Source organism: Schistocerca nitens, chromosome 7 (assembly GCF_023898315.1).
Source record: "Schistocerca nitens isolate TAMUIC-IGC-003100 chromosome 7, iqSchNite1.1, whole genome shotgun sequence".
Taxonomy (NCBI): domain Eukaryota; kingdom Metazoa; phylum Arthropoda; class Insecta; order Orthoptera; family Acrididae; genus Schistocerca; species Schistocerca nitens.
In genome coordinates, this window is record NC_064620.1 from 631,921,209 (window position 1) to 631,936,987 (window position 15,779).

General features: G+C 44.2%; 1 protein-coding gene across 1 annotated transcript in view; it reads right to left on the reverse strand.

Moving 5' to 3' along the window:
• LOC126195013 (TNF receptor-associated factor 3-like) overlaps window positions 1–15,232 on the reverse strand; it is an 82,677-nt gene extending 67,445 nt beyond the window's left edge. The window contains exon 1 of the mRNA XM_049933440.1: window positions 15,117–15,232. The gene's annotated coding sequence lies outside the window, so the exon portion shown is untranslated. The remainder of the gene's footprint in view (window positions 1–15,116) is intronic.
• Between the last annotated feature and the right edge of the window lie 547 nt (window positions 15,233–15,779).

Genomic DNA, 15,779 nt, shown 5'->3' on the forward strand with positions numbered 1-15,779 from the left:
CCCTCCCCTAGTCTTCAGTATACAGTTTTGGTCTCTATAAACTGTTGCCACATCTGAGAAACAACAGAACAATTCACACTGAGCCATCAGACCCCATCAGTTTGTTGCAACTGTCCTGATTCTGTTCTTTCTAAAGCACTCTACCACAGAGAGTCTGGTAGGCATTTTCTCTGTGCCATACTGCACCTTCTGTGACTGTGTACAGGGCAGTTGTTGATATGGGACTACCCGGCAAACACTACCTCGTCTCATAGGAGCCCTGATGTCATCATTGGAACGGTTATCTTTTGACTGGAATGCCATCTTCCATGCAGAACAAGATCGCACGGGCTTCTGGTGGTTTGTATGATTATATCATGAATTAGGCACAGGACAGGGAAATAATGGTTTGTTGTTTTAATTTTGGACACCAGTGTATGTCGTGAACCTCCCCAAACTCCACATGTATTGCTTTTACAATGACTTTGCGAAACCAAACTTCTCCATTCTTAAGTTACTTTGTGTGGATACAAACAGTTTCATCTTCTGGGTGAAATGCTGTGATCCATATAAAGTAATTAGGTACAATATGGAAACATTCAAGACATCTGGGTACATAGCCGACAATCCTTTTGGAGTAACACCTGAAAACAGGAAGGCTATCAGCGTGATGAAAGAGGAGGTGAACGGTTCGCAGATTGTGATGATTTACGTATGCCGTATACGTGCAGGTGCCACCCGGAAGAGGCCTAAGGGTGTGCATCGTGTGGGTTCACAAGCTCTCACATTTGAAATGTGCGAGGTGTGACTCCTTGAGGGTGTTGGTGCAGCTCCACATGTAATGTGCTAAATAATCTTCCCATAAAGAGGCCATGGGGTACATAGAGCACTACTGCAGAAAGCGGGGCTGTTCCGTCATGAAAAATGGTTCATCTATGTGGATGGGATCGGCAGCCTCCTGTGCTCCCACTATTCATTGAGGTGATTAAGTGTATGGCTGTGTATTTATTTGTAAATAGTTGATGTCTACATGTGAGTATGAGTATGTGTAGAATAGGTGGATGGCCGAGTGTCGTAGTTGCATGTATATATTCTATATAAGAAAAGAAATGAACAGAAACGATAGATATTGAGAGAAAATGTAAATACTGTGTATATTAAGTGAAGAAAGAAATAAGAATGAAAAATGTAAATAGACAGATAATGGGATACATAGTTTTTATGATCTTTTACCCTTTAGTCATAAAGATATACAATTATTGTATAAAAACCTGTGTGTGTAACAAATAGCATTGTCAATAATTGTTAAAATTGTTAACAAACAACAACAAATAATTATAAAAATACATTGCAGAAACAAAATTATTTGTAATAAACCATAAAGTTAATCTGTAATATCACTGTTTTTATTTCCAAACCCTTTCATTAGATAATTGTTGTTTACAACAAACATAAATCTCTCCCCATGATGCTCAGACATTGAAGGAAGAGGCTTATATACAGCCTAGCTAGTTCTGTAGGATGATAAGAGGGAGGAGGAGGATATTGAATCTTATTGGCCCATTGGGTTTCCTACCATGTTACTGCACTCCCATTGGCTGAGTCTCCCACCAATTTTATGTGACATGATCAGAATCAAGTTATGTCATGATCTAGTCCATTTGCCTAACACATGTGGGAGGTTGGTTGAACTGAATGCTCATAGCTATGGTATTGTTAAACAGTAAATGGTTATGGCATTGTCATATCACAAGCCCATACTGATAACACAAATGAGGGCTACCAAGATCCTGAAGCATCTCTTGATTCCTGTCACGGTGTTTTGGGAAGCTTGCTCACCAGAAATGATTTGTTAGCTGATGTTTACCTGTGCCTACACTGTATTATTATTATTATTATTATTATTATTATTATTGATTATTCTCATTTAAGAGAGCGTTTGAACTTGAATTCCTTTATGATGATTGTTTATGTTTTTTCTGAGCCCAAATTTTCATGTGTTCACTGTGTTGTTTCCCTCGCTCCGCTGTCCATTTTCATCCTGGTCTCTTCTGTGTTGTGGTGTCAAATTTATGTTTTTTGATGATGCTCCTGAATTCAGTTCTATTTTCTGCATCGTTTACTGTTATGTGTGCTTGTCTGAGGTCCTCTTCAACTTCTTTTATCCATTTTGTTTTTGCCCTGCTTGAGTTGATGACTTTAAGAATTTGCTTTGAAATTCTGTTCTCATTCATCCTGTGGATATGTGCGTAGACCTGCATTCTTCTTTTCCTTATTGTATCCGTAATCTTGTCTGTGTATTTATATAATTCTGATGTTGGTCTCTTCTTCCAGATTCCTTGCTCTTGTATCGGGCCAAAAATTTTCCTGAGAATTATTGTTATTATTATTATTATTATTATTATTATTATTATTATTATTATTAGCAGTAGCAGTATCTGTAATAGGAGTAGTAGTAGTAGTAGTAGAGGTAGTAGTAATAGTAGGGGTGGAAGTGGTCAGGCACAAAGCAGCTGAAGTCTTCCAATTTCTGCCAGTTCAGAAGCATGGAGTCCAACAATCAAGTAATTTACAAAAAGCAGACCTAAGTATAGTGCACACATTTTAATTTGATTGATTTTAAATGGGGGTGCTGCATGTGTCGTGTGAAGTGAGTGTCATTAGAGAGAGAAGTGGTGCAGAGGTAGTGTGTTTTGGAACAAGTGTGGACAGTCAGTTTTCTTCCCGGGAAAGCAGTTGTATCTAGCATCGTGATCCACTGAGAACTGCCTCATCATTCTATAAAAAATGCTACTGGAAATAAGCGGTACCAATCATCCATTGACTTATTAGCTCTTGATTTAAAAAACTACCTACAAGAACTAAATATCATGTATCTTTCATTATTTTAAAAATGGAAGTGTTCAAATAAAAATCTTTTTTATTCCAAAGTTTAGTTAGATGCAAATTTCAGTGACCATGGGCGAAGGGGAGGGGGCAGGGGGTATAGATAATATCTAATTGCACCCATGGCTACTAACTCAGAAAGTTTGGGAACCACTTTACCAAAAAAAGGTTTCAACCATCGTGATGATCATTTGCCAGCTAGATAGATGTGCTGTTACACGTCACTCTACTGGGTCGATATGTGTCACCACAGCATGTTCTATTGGAAAACATCTGGTGATCTTGCTGGCTACAGGATTACATCAACATAACTCATAGAGTTCGCAGAGACACATGCCGCGTGTAGACTAGCATTGTCCTGTCGAAAAATGGTACTGTCACATCAGAGGTAACACTTGAGGATGCAAGGTGTCTGTGGTGTACCGTTGTGACATCAGAGCTCACTCAGTCAGTACTAGTGACCTGAAATCATACCAGAAGGCTCCCCACACCACGATGTCAGGAGACACACCACTGCGCCTTTCCGAAACATTGGGAGAATGGGATCTCTCCGCAGGTCGCTGCAATACTCGCTGAACTGGGTCATCCGGGGCAATGCAGAACTGGGATTCATTGTCGAAAACAACATGAGACCATTCGTGTGCTGTCCACGATTCCCAGTTACGGTGCCAGTCCAAAAGCAGACATTTGTCTTGCAGTGCTAACAGTATGGAACGGTAATTTCCTAATCCGGTTACTGCTAGTCTCTGACGAATAGTGAGGGATAACACAGAGTGTTGCAGAGAGCCCATTATTTGTTCTTGGAAAGCAAGTCCAGATGTCAAGGGGTTACAATGTGCTCGGTGCACGATATGGTGATCCCTCCTGTGGTGTTCAGCTGTGGTCAACTGGAACTTGACGGCGAGTAGGCGTGCCCTCACGCTCCCGTGTGCTACAACACTGAGCCACTTTCACAGTTGAATGTCACACAGAAATTAGAGCAGCCATCCAAATGGAGGCCCACAATGAAGGGGTCAACGCAGGCGTCCAATCTCACCCATCGGCTTTGACCCGTGATGTAAGGGTGTTGTGGTGTATGATGTCACGACAGCGCGGAGTTTAGTTTGTGAGTGTGTTGTGTTTTTGGATGTAATCTTGTTGCGGTTGGTGGTGTCCTCTGGTGGTGTGTGAATGGTCCACGTGTTATGTGGTGTATTGGATTCATTTGGATGTCGGTGCTTGCAATGTGCATTTTTCAGTCGTGACTGTTATAGAAGAATGGAAATTAGTTACAGTGAGTTAAGAATTAAGTTTCAATTTTGTTTATGTTACTGTGGCATCGTTTGATGTTATTGGTTTGCTGTTTGTCACGTGGTAAGTCGTTTAATTCAATTTGTGGCTTGTTTTGTTAGGTATGGATATGACTTCTAAGTTTAATAGTGTGCGTCTGCGGGCTGAAATGAGGGACGACATGTTGTCCATCATTAAGTTTCTGCAACTTTTTGGGCTTGTGGCAGAGACAGTGAAATGCGGCGTATGCAAGCAGAATATGCTAGGTGGGGGTTTGTTTTGGTTGGGTATCTTTTTGTGTGTGTGTGTGTGTGTGTGTGTGTGTGTGATTGGGGTGGCTGACCTAGTGTGTAGTGCCGGAGCTTTTTTGTGGTAAATAGTTGTTTTTTTGGATCTATTGTTCGCGTGTTGTGATGTTCGGTGGGATTTTCATGTGTTGTTGGATCGGTGTTATTTACTGCATGTGTTGGTGGTTGATGTTTTGTTATTGGCACTTGTGGTTCATTTATGTTGTTGTTGTTGTGGTCTTCAGTCCTGAGACTGGTTTGATGCAGCTCTCCATGCTACTCTATCCTGTGCAAGCTTCTTCATCTCCCAGTACCTACTGCAACCTACATCCTTCTGAATCTGCTTAGTGTATTCATCTCTTGGTCTCCCTCTACGATTTTTACCCTCCACCCTGCCCTCCAATGCTAAATTTGTGATCCCTTGATGCCTCAAAACATGTCCTACCAACCGATCCCTTCTTCTAGTCAAGTTGTGCCACAAACTTCTCTTCTCCCCAATCCTATTCAATTCCTCCTCATTAGTTACGTAATCTACCCACCTTATCTTCAGCATTCTTCTGTAGCACCACATTTCGAAAGCTTCTATTCTCTTCTTGTCCATACTAGTTATCGTCCATGTTTCACTTCCATACATGGCTACACTCCATACAAATACTTTCAGAAACAACTTCCTGACACTTAAATCTATACTCGATGTTAACAAATTTCTCTTCTTCAGAAACGATTTCCTTGCCATTGCCAGTCTACATTTTATATCCTCTCTACTTCGACCATCATCAGTTATTTTACTCCCTAAATAGCAAAACTCCTTTACTACTTTAAGTGTCTCATTTCCTAATCTAATTCCCTCAGCATCACCCGATTTAATTTGGCTACATTCCATTATCCTCGTTTTGCTTTTGTTGATGTTCATCTTATATCCTCCTTTCAAGACACTGTCCATTCCGTTCAACTGCTCTTCCAAGTCCTTTGCTGTCTCTGACAGAACTACAATGCCATCGGCAAACCTCAAAGTTTTTACTTCTTCTCCATGAATTTCAATACCTACTCCGATTATTTCTTTTGTTTCCTTTTCTGCTTGCTCAATATACAGATTGAATAACATCGGGGAGAGGCTACAACCCTGTCTCACTCCCTTCCCAACCACTGCTTCCCTTTCATGCCCCTCGACTCTTATAACTGCCATCTGGTTTCTGTACAAATTGTAAATAGCCTTTCGCTCCCTGTATTTTACCCCTGCCACCTTTAGAATGTGAAAGAGAGTATTCCAGTCAACATTGTCAAAAGCTTTCTCTAAGTCTACAAATGCTAGAAACATAGGTTTGCCTTTTCTTAATCTTTCTTCTAAGATAAGTCGTAAGGTTAGTATTACCTCACGTGTTCCAACATTTCTACGGAATCCAAACTGATTTTCCCCGAGGTCCGCTTCTACCAGTTTTTCCATTCGTCCGTACAGAATTCGCGTTAGTATTTTGAAGCTGTGACTTTTTAAACTGATAGTCCGGTAATTTTCACGCCTGTCAACACCTACTTTCTTTGGGATTGGAATTATTATATTCTTCTTGAAGTCTGAGGCTATTTCACCTGTCCCATACATCTTGCTCACCAGATGGTAGAGTTTTGTCAGGACTGGCTCTCCCAAGGCCGTCAGTAGTTCCAATGGAATGTTGTCTACTCCCAGGGCCTTGTTTCGACTTAGGTCTTTCAGTGCTCTGTCAAACTCTTCAAATGGTTCAAATGGCTCTGAGCACTATGGGACTTAACATCTATGGTCATCAGTCCCCTAGAACTTAGAACTACTTAAACCTAACTAACCTAAGGACATCACACAACACCCAGCCATCACGAGGCAGAGAAAATCCCTGACCCCGCCGGGAATCGAACTCGGGAACCCGGGCGTGGGAAGCAAACTCTTCACGCAGTATCGTATCTCCCATTTCATCTTCATCTACATCCTCTTCCACTTCCATAATATTGTCCTCAAGTACATCACCCCTGAATAGACCCTCTATATACTCCTTCCACCTTTCTGCTTTCCCTTCTTTGCTTAGAACTGGGTTTCCATCTGAGCTCTTGATATTCATACAAGTGGCTCTCTTTTCTCCAAAGGTATCTTTAATTTTCCTGTAGGCAGTATCTATCTTACCCCTAGTGAGATAAGCCTCTACATCCTTACATTTCTCCTCTAGTTTTCCTGCTTAGCCATTTTGCACTTCCTGTCGATCTCATTTTTGAGACGTTTGTATTCCTTTTTGCCTGCTTCATTTACTACATTTTTATATTTTCTCCTTTCATTAATTAAATTCAATATTTCTTCTGTTACCCAAGGATTTCTATTAGCCCTCGTCTTTTTACCTACTTGATCGTCTGCTGCTTTCACTACTTCATCCCTCAGAGCTACCCATTCTTCTTCTACTGTATTTCTTTCCCCCATTCCTGTCAATTGTTCCCTTATGCTCTCCCTGAAACTCTGTACAACCTCTGGTTTAGTCAGTTTATCCAGGTCCCATCTCCTTAAATTCCCACCTTTTTGCAGTTTCTTCAGTTTCAATCTGCAGTTCATAACCAAGAGATTGTGGTCAGAATCCACATCTGCCCCTGGAAATGTCTTACAATTTAAAACCTGGTTCCTAAATCTCTGTCTTACCATTATATAATCTATCTGATACCTTTTAGTATCTCCAGGATTCTTCCATGTATACAACCTTCTTTTATGATTCTTGCACCAAGTGTTAGCTATGATTAACTTATGCTCTGTGCAAAATTCTACCAGGCGGCTTCCTCTTTCATTTCTTAGTCCCAATCCATATTCACCTACTACATTTCCTTCTCTCCCTTTTCCTACTACCGAAATCCAGTCACCCATGACTATTAAATTTTCGTCACCCTTCACTATCTGAATCATTTCTTTTATTTCATCATACATTTGTTCAATTTCTTCGTCATCTGCAGAGCTAGTTGGCATATAAACTTGTACTACTGTAGTAGGTGTGAGCTTCGTATCTATCTTTGCCACAATAATGCGTTCACTATGCTGTTTGTAGTAGCTTACCCTCATTCCTATTTTTCTATTCATTATTAAACCTATCCTCCTGCATTACCCCTATTTGATTTTGTGTTTATAACCCTGTAGTCACCTGACCAGAAGTCTTGTTCCTCCTGCCACCGAACTTCACTAATTCCCACTATATCTAACATTAACTTATCCATTTCCCTTTTTAAATTTTCTAACCTACCTGCCCGATTAAGGGATCTGACATTCCACGCTCCGATCCGTAGAACGCCAGTTTTCTTTCTCCTGATAACGACATCCTCTTGAGTAGTCCCCGCCCGGAGATCCGAATGGGGGACTATTTTACCTCCGGAATATTTTACCCAAGAGGACGCCATCATCATTTAACCATACAGTAAAGCTGCATGCCCTCGGGAAAAATTACGGCCGTAGTTTCCCCTTGCTTTCAGCCGTTCACAGTACCAGCACAGCAAGGTCGTTTTGGTTAGTGTTACAAGGCCAGATCAGTCAATCATCCAGACTGTTGCCCTTGGAACTACTGAAGAGGCTGCTGCCCCTCTTCAGGAACCACAGGTTTGTCTGGCCTCTCAACAGATACCCCTCCGTTGTGGTTGCACCTACGGTACGGCCATCTGTATCGCTGAGGCACGCCAGCCTCCCCACCAACGGCAAGGTCCATGGTTCATGGGGGGGTTCATTTACGTATCTTTCATATTTCAATTTTTTTTTTTTTTTTGGTATCGTCAGTTGTATTTGTGCTATATAGGTCATGGGATGTGAGCTATTCCAATTTGTCGTCGTAGCTATGTGTTTTGATATCGTGAGTTGCTGTTGACCTATATAGGTCAAGGGAAGTATCCGATTCCAATTTTTGTTGTTTTAGGTGTTGGTTTTATGGTATCGATAGTTGTGGTGTGATTATAATTTTTGGTGAGTTGGTTTTTATTTTGTGGTACCGACAACTGCGGTTGAGCTACATAGGTGAAGGGAAGTGACCAACTCCTGTCGATATTGTAAGTGTAGCGGAATTTGGGGATTTTGTGGTATTTTTATGTCGTCATTTTGTGTGTTTTGGGATCGTGGTGTGTATCTGTATGTGTTTATATTTAGTTTGTCTCCACCCAAAAAACCCCAGTTTCCCGCGCTGGTCCTGTTAGTTTGATTATATTTTTGGAGGGAGATGTGTTTGTTGGTTTTACGAGGGCCGTTCAGAAAGTAACCTCCGGTTGATTTAAAAAAATACACCAAGTTAAATAAAAATATTTTAATATATACATCTTACAACTACATCTTTGCACTATTTTTCTACATAGTCTCCATAGCGATTGAGGCACTTATCGTATCTCTTCACAAGCTTTGAAATTCCTTCTGCATAAAAATCACCCGCTTGTGCCTGGAGCCAGCCTGTGACCGCATCTTTGAGCTCTTCGTCGTCATCAAACCGCTGTGACCCGAGCCATTTCTTCAAATGCATGAAGAGGTGATAATCACTTGGCGCCAGGTCTGGGCTGTAAGGTGGATGGTTGATAACGTCCCACTTGAAGGACTCAAGAAGGGCCGTTGTTCTGCGAGCAGAGTGAGGACGGGCGTTATCGTGCAAAAAAACGATACCGGAAGTCAGCATACCACGGCGTTTGTTCTGTATAGCCCGTCGTAACTTTTTTATTGTTTCACAGTACACGTCTTGATTAATGGTCATACCACGTTCCATGAATTCAACGAACAACACCCCTTTGGCATCCCAAAACACCGTTGCCATCAGTTTTGTGGCAGAAAAATCTTGCGAGGCTTTTCTTGGTTTGGTAGGCGAATTTGAATGTGCCCACATCTTTGATTGTTCTTTTGTCTCAGGGTTCACGTACTTAATCCAGGTTTCGTCACCGGTCACGATTCTGTTTAACAATGGTTCTCCTTCGTCCTCATAACGTGACAGAAAGTCTAATGCAGAGGCCATTCTTTGAGTTTTGTGGTGGTCGGTAAGAATTTTGGGCACCCATCGTGCACAGAACTTACGGTAACCCAATCTTGCTGTCACTATCTCGTACAAGAGAGTCTTAGAAATCTGTGGAAAACCAGTAGACAACTCCGACATTGAGAAACGTCGATTTTCACGAACTTTTGCATCAACTGTCTGAACGAGTTCGTCAGTCACCAATGATGGTCTACCACTCCTCTCTTCATCATGAACGTTTTCTCGTCCACTTTTAAATAAACGTACCCATTCACGGACAACTCCTTCACTCATAACTTTTGGTCCGTACACGGCACAAAGCTCACGATGAATAGCTGCTGCAGAATATCCTTTGGCTGTAAAAAACCTTATGACAGCACGCACTTCACATTTGGCGGGGTTTTCTATTGCAGCACACATTTCAAACTGCCACAAAAACTAAACTAGCGCAGGTACGACGTTCACTCGACCACGGCTTGATGCCGACTGACCTGTTGAGTGCGTGAACGCACAGATGGCGTCGCTACTCCCCCCACAACCCGCACTGTGACCAATCGAAGGTTACTTTCTGAACCGCCCTCGTATATGTATTTTCGTTTTTGTTGTCGTGTTTATGTAATGAGGTCATAGGCGCCATATTGGAGACGTTGATAATGGTCGTTTCCGCCATATTGGTGACGTAATGGGTCAAAGCAGACAGATGGAATCGGACGCTTCCATGATCCCGAACACAGAGATGCTGCGTAGTAGTGTCGGATGGCATTATCAGCTCCTTAGAGGGTCTAAAAGTGCCTTCATTGACCCCTGTGTTCTTCACACTGATCACTCAACATCTGATACTATCGACGGCCATGACACACCCTACCAGGCTCGGTAACACAACTAATGCATTGTGGCGCCGTTCTACATGTTACAGAGAATTGCAGCTCTAATCATTTACATAACCAATCACGGTATGTATGTATGTGTACGAAGTGACACTGACATACACCCACTTCTTCTCGGTGTTTCACACTTAATTAGGGTTTTTCATCTTCAACCATAGAAGTTGTCCATTTTAACGCCAAATATTTAACAAATCAATTCTTTTATAAAGTACTCAAACGTTCGATGTTGTTTTATACATAGGAGTTCAATTCCTTAAAGAATCAGGATTGGTTGTGCTTTACTGGTACTAACTATGCAAAAGAGAAATTGTAATAGAGAGAAACTGCTAAAAGTATAAACTAGACAAGTATGGTGATTAAATCTACATACATACTCCACAAGGCACGAGTACGTGTCATAGGGTACAAATACTATCGATTTCCTTTTCTATTCTACATGCATATCGAACAAGGGAAAAATGACTACTGGCTACGTGCCTCTGTGAGTGAAAGCACAATAATCTCTCTTATCTTATTCTCGTGTTCCCCATGCGAGATATATGAAGACATGCTGAAAAGTAATATCTCCATTTTTTTTAGTGAGAAAACTCTTAAAGCTTATTTAAATAAAACTTTATTAACAATCTGGATCACTATTTTTCACACCATTTCTCAGTGGAGCCAACCTGACGACCAACACATTTCTCCCAACGAGAGACCAGTTTGTTGATACTGTCACTGTAGAACGTCTGACTTTGTTGACAGAGCCACAACCTCATCTTCTCTTCCACAACTACATCGTTATCTAAGTGAAGTGCTCGGCAGTGTTCTTTTTAGTATTGGAAACAGATAAAAATCTGGCCAGGTCAGGACTGTGTGGAAGATGATCGATGATAGTGAACCCGAGGCATCAGATAGTTACGGATGAGACTGTGCTTGTGTGTGGTCTGGCATTGTTATTCTGAAGGAGAGTGTGCCCCATGAGTGGGTGAACTTACAGTGCATGCTTTCAGTTTTCTGAAGGTCTCGCAGTACCTTGTGGAGTTTATGGTTGAGCTTTGTGCCTTTAGGCAGTAATTCCAAATGTACCACATCTTGAACATGACATAACACTGCGAGCATGGGTTTGTTTGCTGATGGCATGGACTTGAACTTTTTTGGCGTCGGTGATCCTTCACAATATTGTTTAGGGATCCATCACCATCATGTTCAAAACGCAAAAGGAATTGCTGACAGATGTCCAACCTCCTCTGTTTCGAGTCAGGAGTGAGCATTCGAGGCACCCACATTGCACCGTTTCCTGTGCCAGATTTCTGAAATGGTGGCCTGTACCCGCTCTCGTGAAATGCCACACTTACCTGAGAGCTGGGTCCGTGTTATCAAATGTTTTTCTCTGTTAACTCAATTCCAATGAGCCTCGTTGGTTGACATACACTATGTGATCAAAAGTATCCTGACACCTGGCCGAAAATGACTTACAAGTTCGTGGTGCCCTCCATCGGTAATGCTGGAATTCAATATGGTGTTGGCTGGCCCACCCTTAGCCTTGATGACAGCTTCCACTCTTGCAGGCATATGTTCAATCAGGTGCTGGAAGGTTTCTTGGGCAATGGCAGCCCATTATTCACGGAGTGCTGCACTGAGGAGAGGTATCGATGTCAGTCTGTGAGGCCTGGCACGAAGTCGGTGTTCCAAAAAGTGCCAAAGGTGTTCAAGTGAGGACTCTGTGCAGGACAGTCCATTACAGGGATGTTATTGACGTGTAACCACTCCGTCACAGGCCGTGCACTATGATCAGATGCTCGATTGCGTTGAAAGATTAAATCGCCACCCCCAAATTGCTTTTCAACAGTGGGAAGCAAGAAAGTGCTGCTTAAAACACCAATGTAGGCTTGTGCTCTGATAGTGCCGCGCAAAACAACAAGGGGTGCAAGCCCCCTCCATGAAAAGCGCGACCACACCATAACACCACTGCCTCCGAATTTTACTGTTGGCACGACACACGCTCGCAGACGACGTTCGCCAGGCGATCGCCATACCTACACCCTGCCACCGTATCACCAGATTGTGTACCGTGATTCGTCACTCCACACAACGTTTTTCCACTGTTCTATCGTCCAATGTTTACGCTCCTTACACCAAGTGAGGCGTCGTTTGGTATTTACTAGTGTGATGTGTGGCTTATGAGCAGCCGCTTGACCATGAAGTCAAAGTTTTCTCACCTCCCGCCTAACTGTCCTAGTACTTGCAGTGGATCCTGATGCAGTTTGGAATTCCTGTGTGATGGTCTGGATATATGTCTCTCTGTTACACATTACGACCCTCTTCAACTGTCGGCGGTCTCTGTCAGTCAACAGACGAGATCGACCTGTATGCTTTCGTGCTGTACGTGTTCCTTAACGTTTCCACGTCACTGTCACATCGGAAACAGTGGACCTAGGGATGTTTAGGAGTGTGGAAATCTTGCTTACAGACGTTTGACACAAGTGACACCCAGTGACCTGACGACGTTCGAAGTCCGTGAGTTCCGCGGAGCGCCCCATTCTGCTCTGTCACGATGTCCAATGACTACTGAGGTCGCTGATATGGAGTACCTGACAGTAGGTGGCAGCACAATGTACCTAATATGAAAAACGTGTGTTTTTGTTTGTGTGCGGATACTTTTGGTCACATAGTGTATGTGGTCGTGCACTCCGAGCTCTGTCACATGCTCTGAGGTCAGCACCAGATTTACCTTCATTATGAACACGAACAGTCCGGGGTCTCACATTACTGATGTCGATGCACCCATCACCGCACACAGCTTTTGCTCTTCTATGGCTTTCAATTGGAGGCACAGTTTCTGTGGTTCGAAACTCGATCACAGCACGCTGTTTCTCACGCACCATCACAGTTACGTTACGCACTGCCATGTTATGCACCACAGTTCGGAGACCCCAGCAGCAGAAGGTTGCAACCTGGGTCAGCGAAGCGGCAAAGTTGGTCAAGTGATATGCATGACATATAATACTTCGACTGATATTGAGAACAGAATAAAAAATTCGGAGGCATTACTTTTCAGCACCCCCTCAAACATCGAAGGTAGCATTTTGGTCCCACGGTGTTTCCTGAACACAGATTCTCTGAATTTATTCAAACAGGATTTTGCGATAACTACTTAGTCTTTCTTCTCAGGATTCCCGTTTAAGTTTCTAGAGCATTTCTGTTACCGTTTGTTATGGAACTTGCTAAGCTGTTACAGTCATAACAGCGTGTCTTTGAATGTGTTCTATATCTGTTGCGACTATTTGATAAGGGCCGTGAACACTAGATTAATACTCTAGGATTGAGCACATTAGCCATTTGCATGTGGATTCCATTATAGATCTTCTGAATTTACCCACAGCCCTTCCAACAAATCTGAAGTCTTACTTAATGTTAATTTTACACGATTTTCTCACTTCATATCGCCCCAAATACGATATTACGTGCTGAGCAATTCCACTGTAAACTTAGAAACGATATAATATAGACTCGTTTCTCGCTCAACAATCATCCCCAGCTGTGAGACCGTGACCTGCTCTGGCCGCACATACGCAGATGTTGCACAGACCTCCACCTCTCTCGACTTAAACACTCCCCACTAATACTGGAATACCACGCACTCCATCTCACTTTCTGCATGTGTGTGCCCTTCCCCTCCCCACTCCTGTACCAGCCAATAAAAGTTCGCAGACGCTCCGAAACAACCAATATACCTTTCCTTACCTGGCGTATCGCGCAAAGTAGACTCACAACACTCCATCGTGTCCCCTACATTCGGGAACTGGCACCGAGCCTCTGTCACCGTGTCCTGCCCTCTTTTATGTCTACGTACACCCTGTGTCCTTCCTGGAGTAATTCTCCCCACTTTCCTGAGCCGCGCGGGATTAGCCGAGCGGTCTCAGGCGCTGCAGTCACGGACTGTGCGGCTGGTCCCTGCGGAGGTTCGAGTCCTCCCTCGGGCATGGGTGGGTGTGTTTGTCCTTAGGATAATTTAGGTTAAGTAGTGTGTAAGCTTATGGACATGACCTTAGCAGTTAAGTCCCATAAGAGTTTGACACACACACACACACACACACACAGTTTCCTGTCCCAGACTGTGTCCTCCCAACTATGGCCTACCCTACTTTTTCTGTTCCAAATAAAGGCTGCAGCCTACCCTTTCCTCTATAACTGCAGCCCTAGGATCTACACCCCGCCTCTCGACCATTCCCAGTACGTGTGACTCGTCGTTTCTCTCATCACATCCTCTTCATTCCCATCAGCATTGAAATCCCTCTCCTAGAAAATACCGTCACGAGTCCACGGTACCTCCAGCCGCAAACTCTTCGAAGATTGCATGCGTCACCTCTTTTTTTGTTCCTACTGACGTGCAGGGTTATTTGGAGTACCTACAGGGTTTCAGAAGACCGCTGCACGAAAACTACGAGACACAAAGAAAAATGACACAGGTCAGTAGATTGTCGGCAAGTTTAGATTCGTAATCGCACCGCGGCACACGTGCGGAGCACTAAGTGGCAGGTGTACCGGAATGTGGCGTACAGTGGAACAGTACGCGTGTCTACGAATATACTAAATGTGAATCCACTGAGCCAGTTCGGCGATTTTCTACCGAGTACCGGGTAAAATCTTCAATGGAGAAAAGAAGCCGGGAGTGCTACGACACATTCCGAGAGACTGGCGCAAAGAAACGGGGCGGCTCGATCAGTCACTAGAGAAGGTGGAGCACGCGTAGTAATCGTTCGTAATGGGGTCAGAGAAATTGTCTGGCGAATCGAAACCCTCGGAAGCGCTCTGTTGACCGGTGTCTGTGTACGCCTTGTGGGACGCGGCGCGGCACTCACCGGCGCTGCAGGAGGCGTTGACGGCGCGCGTGACGGTGGCCCTGGCCGTGGCGACGGCGCCCTCGCTGGTCACCACGCAGATGGCGTGCTGCGTCTCCGTGTCGGGGGCGGGCGCGCCGCCCACCGCCGCCGCCGCCGCCGCCGCCACCGCACTCGCCACCACCAGCAGCGCCCCCGCGGCCATCGCCGACTGCCGGCTCTGAACTGCTCTGCTCTGCTCCAGCCACGCCGGGCCCCAAATAAACGGAGCGGGCTTCCGGCAGCGCGGCGCGCCTGTCCGGGGGCTAATTCTGGCAGCGCGGCCGCCAGCTGCTCACGCGGCACACACACACACACACACACACACACAGCCGAGGCTCGTGCAGGCAGCCCAGTCACCGTCCCCTGCGAGTGTCTCGGCGCCGCCAAGCCGACGCCAAGCCTAACAGAGGGAAACCCGTCTGAGGTCGCTCTCTGACACAGTCGAACTTCCGAGAAGATGACGGTCGACATTTCTATGCGACTTCATCAGGGTACTCGCGCAGCGTTAAACCCGATCCGTGCCTTCACTGCGCTATAACGACGCTGGTGGGGTCGATGACAGCACCACTGAAGCAGAATTACTAAACACTGTTTTCCGAAATTCCCTCACAATAGAAGACGAAGCAAATACTCCAGAACTCG